This window comes from Carassius auratus, chromosome 19 (genome assembly GCF_003368295.1).
Source record: "Carassius auratus strain Wakin chromosome 19, ASM336829v1, whole genome shotgun sequence".
NCBI lineage: Eukaryota > Metazoa > Chordata > Actinopteri > Cypriniformes > Cyprinidae > Carassius > Carassius auratus.
Window position 1 is genome coordinate 18,143,191 of NC_039261.1, and position 8,667 is coordinate 18,151,857.

General features: G+C 34.5%; 1 long non-coding RNA gene across 4 annotated transcripts; it reads right to left on the reverse strand.

Annotated features, from left to right (window-relative positions):
- Positions 1-497: 497 nt before the first annotated feature.
- Positions 498-2,589, reverse strand: LOC113119677 (uncharacterized). Of its 4 annotated transcripts, XR_003294485.1 has the most exons (4): positions 1,479-1,553; positions 1,261-1,396; positions 990-1,122; positions 498-617 (listed from the first exon to the last, which is right to left on the reverse strand). It is a non-coding gene; the product is annotated as an uncharacterized LOC113119677 (long non-coding RNA). The 4 variants fall into 4 exon arrangements; XR_003294486.1 differs by lacking the exon at positions 1,261-1,396 and having other exon boundaries at positions 1,479-1,559; XR_003294484.1 differs by having other exon boundaries at positions 1,261-1,553.
- Positions 2,590-8,667: the final 6,078 nt, after the last annotated feature.

Here is an 8,667-nt window from a genome sequence, read left to right on the forward strand (position 1 = left end):
CTATATTTAAAGCAACATCTCAAAGGCAGCTTGTTCATTTTTAACTGTTGCCAAAGGAATATGTGGGTATTGTACATCAATTCATCTCAGATCTTTAGGAAAACTCTGGGTTTTTCGTTTCAGAAATGGATGTAAATCAAACCTGAAACAGAGGGGTAACTACATTTTAATTTAACAAACCTCATGACCACTTTTTTCTTCAGCTGCTTCAAGTTTGATATGGTGGTATGAGTCTTTGACAATTTCTTCAATGTGAGAATATTTGATGTTGATAGCCTTGTAAACAAAAATCAGCTGGAATATTTTTTTGTAACAAACTCATTTGAAATTATAATAAAAGAGATAAACAATCCGGTTGTCTAACACAATGTCTTGCTCACACCACAATTGCTGTTGATCATCCTTCCATCTAATACTTTAAGAATACCACTAATGCTTAGCAAATGAACCCCTAACTTCAGCTTCTTTAAGTGCATTTTAATTCGGGCATCCCTCATCTCAGGGTTTAGTGTCCTGTGACTGCCCATGTGCCCTCAGTGCTGCTGCCTCTTGAATGTATTTCTGCTTTGCATCTTCCCCCAATGTGGCGCACCTGCCCTTAATATCATTCATTGTGCCTGAAGAAAAAATAGATGCACAGAAAACGTAACGCATTAGTCAGCATCTCCTTTTTAAAGTAAATTCATACAACAACAATCAGTACTTGGGTTGTGAAAACCATTTATCTGTAACAACTCTGTAAAAACAAGATAACATGTAAAGTAGATGACCTGATGATTCTTTTCAATACACTCAGCATTCTTAAACTGATGAATGCAATTTGTGTGAGTGAATTACTTCCCAAATACTATCATGAAAAATCTGTTTCATGACGTTTCATGACCCTCATAAACCTTATGTCAACAAGGCCACCATGTATGAAAAGAAACAATTTAGTATAAAAAAATAAAACTTTTAAACTTTTTAAGTCTTTAAATTTAGTTTCTCACCTTTGTTTTTGAATATGTCCCTATAAAAAAGATTGTAATCCGACAGCTCTCTAATGTGAACTTTGGCCTTTGATGACCGGGGCTCAGACGAAGCATTAGTCATTTGTGATCTTTTGTAATTACCTATCCAGTTCTGAAAAACAAAAAAATAGCAAAAGGGTATTACACCAATTAAACCGAATGTTAACAAAACACTTCATTTATACAAGCAGTGCAGCAAAATGATATATTTATTTGACATGATGTTTGTTAGTGTGGCACTAAAGTAAACCTTATTTCTACGACACTGGTGTCCAAACCAGTAGCTGATGCAGCTCTTGGTAATAATTCTGAACCAACTCGTGTCATTCCATCCTTAAAACATGATTTCAGGGTTTCCTTTTGATTCCCATTAATGGGAGTTCTCTCTTGGTGAATAACAACAAAGAAAGAAATAGATAGTCAGTAATAAATCAGTAATAAAAAAAAAGACAGTGTTGCAGATCATACCATCGTTCTCAGACACTCTTGCCTAATGCTTCTAGATCAGCAACTGTAAGGCTAACCTCTCTGGGCCATCTTCAACCTAAAACACAAACAGAGAGAAACTTGCACAAGACAGATTTGTGAACAATAAATTCTAAACAGCCCAAAATCAAATTTTGGATAGTTCAACAAAGACATAGAGCATGGAAGTAATAAAACAAACTTGCCACAGAAGTCCTTGCAACCAGCTGGAGATGTATGCTGTAAAGGGAGACAAAAAAGTTAGTTAAAGAGACATTAATGTAACACAGGCAGGCAGACAGACAGACCTTTGGGTTTTATTTTTCAAGTTCAAGTTCAAGTTCAAGATAGATAGATAGATATATACATACACAGCTAGCAAGCTTTAGAGAGAGTGAGCGAGAAAGAGAGAGACAGACAGATAGACACAGACAGACAGCTAAATATATATATATATATATATATATATATATATATATATATATATATATATATATATATATATTAGATAAATTATATAAATATATACACAGCTAGCTAGTATAGAGAGAAAGAGACAGACAGACAGACAGACAGACAGACAGATAGATAGATCCAAACCCACAGAACTTTATTTTACACTCTAGTCAAGATCCCAAGGTTTCCAAACAGCCGTAAAATACGTCTTGTGTTTAATATTTCTCTCAAGTCAATATGGGTTACATTAGTCCAATGATCTGTCTTCAGTGAGGCGTTATCGAGCATACACAATATGCAATAAGCCGGTATGAGTGTAAAAAGTCATTTTGACAGTTTAACTCGAAACTTAATTCCCCCATTAGCTTCAGGCGTAAATACACACTCATATTAGCAACATTAATGCTCACATAATAAAGCATGCAACGTTAACGTAACGACAGGCTAATAACGTAATATTGTCTAGCGATAACGTTTGCAGATACATCGCAATACGGTTATCTCATATCAACAATCATGACACGCAATACGAGTGTATGTATTGTTTTCCATTACAGTTTAAATGCTCATTTTTATAATTTTAATAGTCTTACCTGAAAATATTAAGCAGGAAATATCGCAACGTTCCCGCATTCGTCCAGTAGACTTCCGATTACCGGTGAGCAGGAATTCTGGGATTGGATCTGGAGTCTTCTCTTGTATATTTGTTGGTGATCAACCATTTGGATGGATGATCACGGCCTTCTGAGCCTACTAGTAGGCGCAGGAGGCCCCTCCTGGCCCATTTCTATGGGCTGATAACCGCTGATAACGCCCCATTCAATCGAGTGACAACGTTCGAATCGGGTGTTCGGAGTCCCGATCTGAATCAAATGTTTTGCAAACTCACTCAGAAGTCCTGATCTCAAATGATTTGCTAAACGTGCTTCGGAGTACCGATCTAGTTTTTTTTTTTTTTTTTTAAAGAGTAGATTTAGAATAGTGAGTGCTAAAGTTAGAGGGTCAAATAAATATATGATAAATAATAATAATAATAATAAACAATGTAAACATAGTTAGGCTATTTAAGTTCCCCTCGCTCCACAACAAATCCTTTAAATTTAACAGTATTTAGAAAATATAATTAAAAGATATAAATTCACAAGCCAAAACGAATAATCATTTTAGGCTAGAACGAAACTGAAACTAAAGTTGGGTCTCTCATTCGACACAAAATCAAAATTTTCTGTAAATATTATTTACGTACTTCACTCGCTTCCAATATCCACATAAAAGAAAATGTTTTACATCAGGCAGTAAGGTGATAACGCTTAACGGTACAGATTTTACTACATAAAAACTGAGCAGTGTGTGTTTGTGTTTAAAGTTACTGTTTTTTATTATGATAATGAGCAGACAAAGGTGATAAAAATAAATAGATATATATTAAATAGATATATATATATTTTTCGTTGTTGTTGTTATGGCCTATATCTGACGTATTATTAAATGTGTTTTGTTGTTACTTTTTTGTCAGTTGTCCTATTTTGAGAGTAATTATTAATAGGCTAATAATAGGCCTTTAATTAAATTTTTTTAGTAGCCTAATAATTAATTTATTCTTGAAATTAAATGTAAGGCTTTAGAATTAAGATGGACATTTTAACGACGTCTGCCAATGACATCTTTTTGATGTCTTTTCAACGAGTTATTGCTGGGTGGGAGTGATTCGCGAAACGTGCTTCGGAGTCCCGATCTGAATCAAATGTTTTGCAAACTCACTCCAAATTCCTGATCCCAAATAATTTGCGAAAGGCGCTTCTGAGTCCCGATCTGAATCAAATCTTTTGCAAACTCACTCCGAAGTCCTGATCTCAAATAATTCGCGAAACGCGATTCGGAGTCCCGATCTGAATCAAATATTTTGCAAACTCACTTAGAAGTCCTGATCTCAAATGATTTGCTAAACGCCCTTCGGAGTCCCGATCTAGTTTATTTTTTTATTTTTTTTATTTTTTTTTAAAGAGTAGTTTTAGAATAGTGAATGCTAAGGTTAGAGGGTCAAATAAATATATGATAAATAATAATAATAATAATAATAAACAATGTAAACATAGTTAGGCTATTTAAGTTCCCCTCGCTCCACAACAAATCCTTTAAATTTAACAGTATTTAGCAAATATATTTAAAAGATAAATTCACAAGCCAAAACGAATGATCATTTTAGGCTAGAATGAAACTGAAACTAAAGTTGGGTCTCTCATTCGACACAAAATCAAATTTTTCTGTAAATATTATTTACGTAGGCTACTTCACTCGCTTCCAATATCCACATAAAATAAAATGTTTTACATCAGGGCAGTAAGGTGATAATGCTTAACGGTACAGATTTTACTACAACAAAAACTGAGCAGTATGTGTTTGTGTTTAAAGTTACTGTTTTTTATTATGATAATGAACAGACAAAGGTGATAAAAATAAATAGATATATATTAAATAGTTGTTATGGCCTATATCTGACGTATTATTAAATGTGTTTTGTTGTTACTTTTTTGTCAGTTGTACTATTTTGAGAGTAATTATTAATAGGCTAATAATAGGCCTATAATTAAATTTTTACGTAGCCTAATAATTAATTTATTCTTGAAATTAAATGTAAGGCTTTAGAATTAGGATGGACATTTTAACGACGTCTGCCAATGACGTCTTTTTGATGTCTTTTCAACGAGATATTGCTGGGTGGGAGTGATTCGCGAAACGTGCTTCGGAGTCCCGATCTGAATAAAGAATTTCTTGCTTTGAAATGGGCGGTCATGGATAAATTCCACGATTACCTATATGGAGCTAGATTCACCATACGTACGGATAATAATCCACTTACGTACGTTCTTACAACAGCTAAACTCAGTGCCACTGGACATCGTTGGCTGGCTGCACTATCCACCTACGACTTTGATGTGTTGTACAGACCAGGTAAGAACAATACTGATGCAGATTTGCTGTCCCGTAATATGGCAGATGAGGAAATATCAGAGGGTTGGCAAAGCATCTCTGAGACCGATGTAAGGGCTGAAAAAAGTAATAAGTAAATTTACTTAATTTTTATTTGGCAAGTTTTTGCACAAGCATTTTTCAAGTAAATTTAACACATTTGGAAATTAAGTAAATCTGCTTAACTAAGTTAAGTTAAAAAAATAAAATAATAATAAGTAAATTTTATTGAGTAAAATTTAATTAAATAATATTAAATTAATGCATTTAGCAGACACTTTTATCCAAGGCAACTTACAGTGCATTCAGGCTAACAATTTTCACCTATCATGTGTTCCTGGGGAATCGAACCCCCAACCTTGCACTTGCTAATGCAATGTTCTACCACTGAGCTACAGGAACACTTCAAGATCTTGTGAAAAATAAGGGAAAATTTCACTTACTTACTTTTTTATTTTGGAAAAGTTTTTACACTAACAAAAAACCTGAAACAGATATTCTAGAAATTTCTAAATGTAAAATATTTTTTTTCAAAACAGTTTTATCAAATGAGGGTAAATAAGTCTCTCTCTTCTGTCCCTTTAAACCAGTTTACAGCAAAGACAGCATGAAGGAATGGATGCATGTGATAAATATTCTGCAATTAAGAAAACAGACAAAAGAAATAGCACTGTAAAACCCGATAAGTAAACTTCACTCAAACCGTTTGAGTAAAAAGATTGCCTTTATTTAAACCATGTAAGTTTTAAAACTTTGCATTCAAGTAATTAATTGATTAACTAAGTGCTGATTGAGAATTAGTGATGAACAGCTGCTGTTAACAAACAGAATCACTGAAGAAAAGAGAAACACAAGAACTACTACAACTGACTTCAGACACAGCCTTAGATGAAATCAACTGAAATAAAATACATGAAATCTCTCAAGATCTGATTAAACAACCCCACAAACAGCATCACCAGCTCCACTTATTAATAACCAGACTGACTTTATTTCTGTCAGACGTCTACAGAAGATCGTATTGAGAATGAACTAAGGTTTAGATGTTGATTTATTGTTTCATTTGAAGTAACCATGTTAGAGATCAGTGTTTGCTTTAGTTGGGCTCTTGACCCTTGATTTCTGTCTTAGTCTTTTCTCTGGCTGTTATAACCGTGTGTTTCTAAAACACATTTGTTGTTATTCAAAAGCCCAGAAGAAAAGCCATCAGGTGTTAAACTTTGCCTAGGTGTAGGTTGTTATACTTTATATTGGTGATGATAATCATCAATTATTTATGTGTATGGAGTCTAATGAAGTAGGTGTTGTGTAATTAGTAGAAGTGATTCTAGTAAAAGTGACACTAAGAGCCAGTGATTCTGTGATAATCAGTTAAAATAAAAATGACTTTCTAAACACTTTTGTACACATACATTGTTTCTTCTATGCCAGTAATTGGTCAAACACAGACATCAATAATCAGAATATGAACCTCTACAATGGTGACGAAAAAACATGCTGCAATGCATTCTGGGTACTATTGTAGTACAAAACTCATCCATGGCTCCCAGCATGCTCTGCAGCATTTTTTTTTTATGGTCACCATTGTTGAGGTTCATAATCTGATTATTGATGTCTGTGTGTGACTGTTTGACACCATAGAAGACCACACTGTTTGAAAAGTCATTCAGATTAACTGATTATCACAGAACCACTTCCTCTTAGAATCACTTTTACTATAATCAATCATATTACACAACACATATTTCATCAGAGATTATAGACTCCGTACAGTTCAATAATTCATGATTATCATCACTGACACAAAGTATGACAATCTACACCTAGGTACAAGTTAGCACCTGATGGCATTCCTCTGGGCTTTCGAGTTACAACAAATGTGTTTTAGAAACACACGGTTATAACAGCCAGAGAAAAGACTAAGACAGAAATCAAGGGTCAAGAGCCCAACTAAAGCAAACACTGATCTCTAACATGGTTACTTCAAATGAAACAATAAATCAACATCTAAACCTTAGTTCATTCTCAATACGATCTTCTGTAGACGTCTGACAGAAATAAAGTCAGTCTGGTTATTAATAAGTGGAGCTGGTGATGCTGTTTGTGGGGTTGTTTAATCAGATCTTGAGAGATTTCATGTATTTTATTTCAGTTGATTTCATCTAAGTCTGTGTCTGAAGTCAGTTGTAGTAGTTCTTGTGTTTCTCTTTTCTTCAGTGATTCTGTTTGGTAACAGCAGCTGTTCATCACTAATTCTCAATCAGCACTTAGTTAATCACTTAATTACTTGAATGCAAAGTTTTAAAACTTACATGGTTTAAATCAAGACAATCTATTTACTCAAACGGTTTGAGTGAAGTTTACTTATCGGGTTTTACAGTGCTATTTCTTTTGTCCGTTTTCTTAATTGCAGAATATTTATCACGTGAATTCAGTCCTTCGTGCTGTCTTTTCTGTAAACTGGTTTAAAGGGACAGAATTGAGAGACTTATTTACCCTCATTTGATAAAACTGTTTTGAAAAAAAAATATTTTACATTTAGAAATTTCTAGAATATCTGTTTCTGGTTTTTTGTTAGTGTAAAACTTTTCCGAAATAAAAAAGTAAGTAAGTGAAATGTTCACTTATTTTTCACAAGATCTTGAAGTGTTCCTGTAGCTCAGTGGTAGAACATTGCATTAGCAAGTGCAAGGTTGGGGGGTTCGATTCCCCAGGAACACATGATAGGTGTAAATTGTTAGTCTGAATGCACTGTAAGTTGCTTTGGATAAAAGTGTCTGCTAAATGCATTAATTTAATATTATTTAATTCAGTTTTACTCAATAAAATGTACTTATTATTATTATTATTTTTTACTTAACTTAGTTAAGTAGATTTACTTAATTTCCAAATGTGTTAAATTTACTTGAAAAATGCTTGTGCAAAAACTTGCCAAATAAAAATTAAGTAAATTTACTTATTACTTTTTTCAGTGTATGCCAGGAAGTTCATGTTGACTTAAAGTTCAGCAAATCACCTCGGTATGTAGAGCAACTAACAGCCTCACCTGAGTGTATTCCTGATGTGTATGCTTTCCCTGTGCAACTGGAATGTGACTTTTTGGAGCAGAAATCCATAGCTGATTTGACAAGAGCCCAAAAGAATGATGTTGTCCTGAGGAAAGTAATCGAAGCTTTGAAGCAAGGGACGTGGCCTACTGAGGTAAAGGTGAATTCTGAGTTGTGGCTTATGAAACGTGAGAAGAATAGGCTTCTAATTAAAGAAGGTTTGCTTTTCCGATGCAGTAAAACACCCTCTGGAGAAGAAGTTTCCCAACTTGTCCTGCCTACTGAATTCAGGGAGAAGGTGTGCAGGTTGTTGCATGATGTCATGGGTCATCTGGGTGTAGAAAGAACCACTGATCTCATCAGGAGTAGATTCTACTGGCCCAAAATGGCCTGCGAGGTGGAACAATACATAAAGAATTGTGGGGAGTGTATTACTCGCAAGACACCATGCAGTAAAGCAGCTCCTTTGCACCAAATTACCAGCAATGGACCGATGGATCTGGTCTGCATAGATTTCCTCTCACTTGAGCACGACTCAAAAGGAATAAGTAACATCTTGGTAGTCACAGATCATTTTACACGGTACGCCCAGGCGTTTCCCTCAAGGAATCAGACAGCTCGCACTGTAGCCAAGATCTTAGTGGACAAGTATTTTGTGCATTATGGCTTACCTGGGAGGATCCATTCCGACCAAGGGCGAGACTTTGAGAGTAATTTAA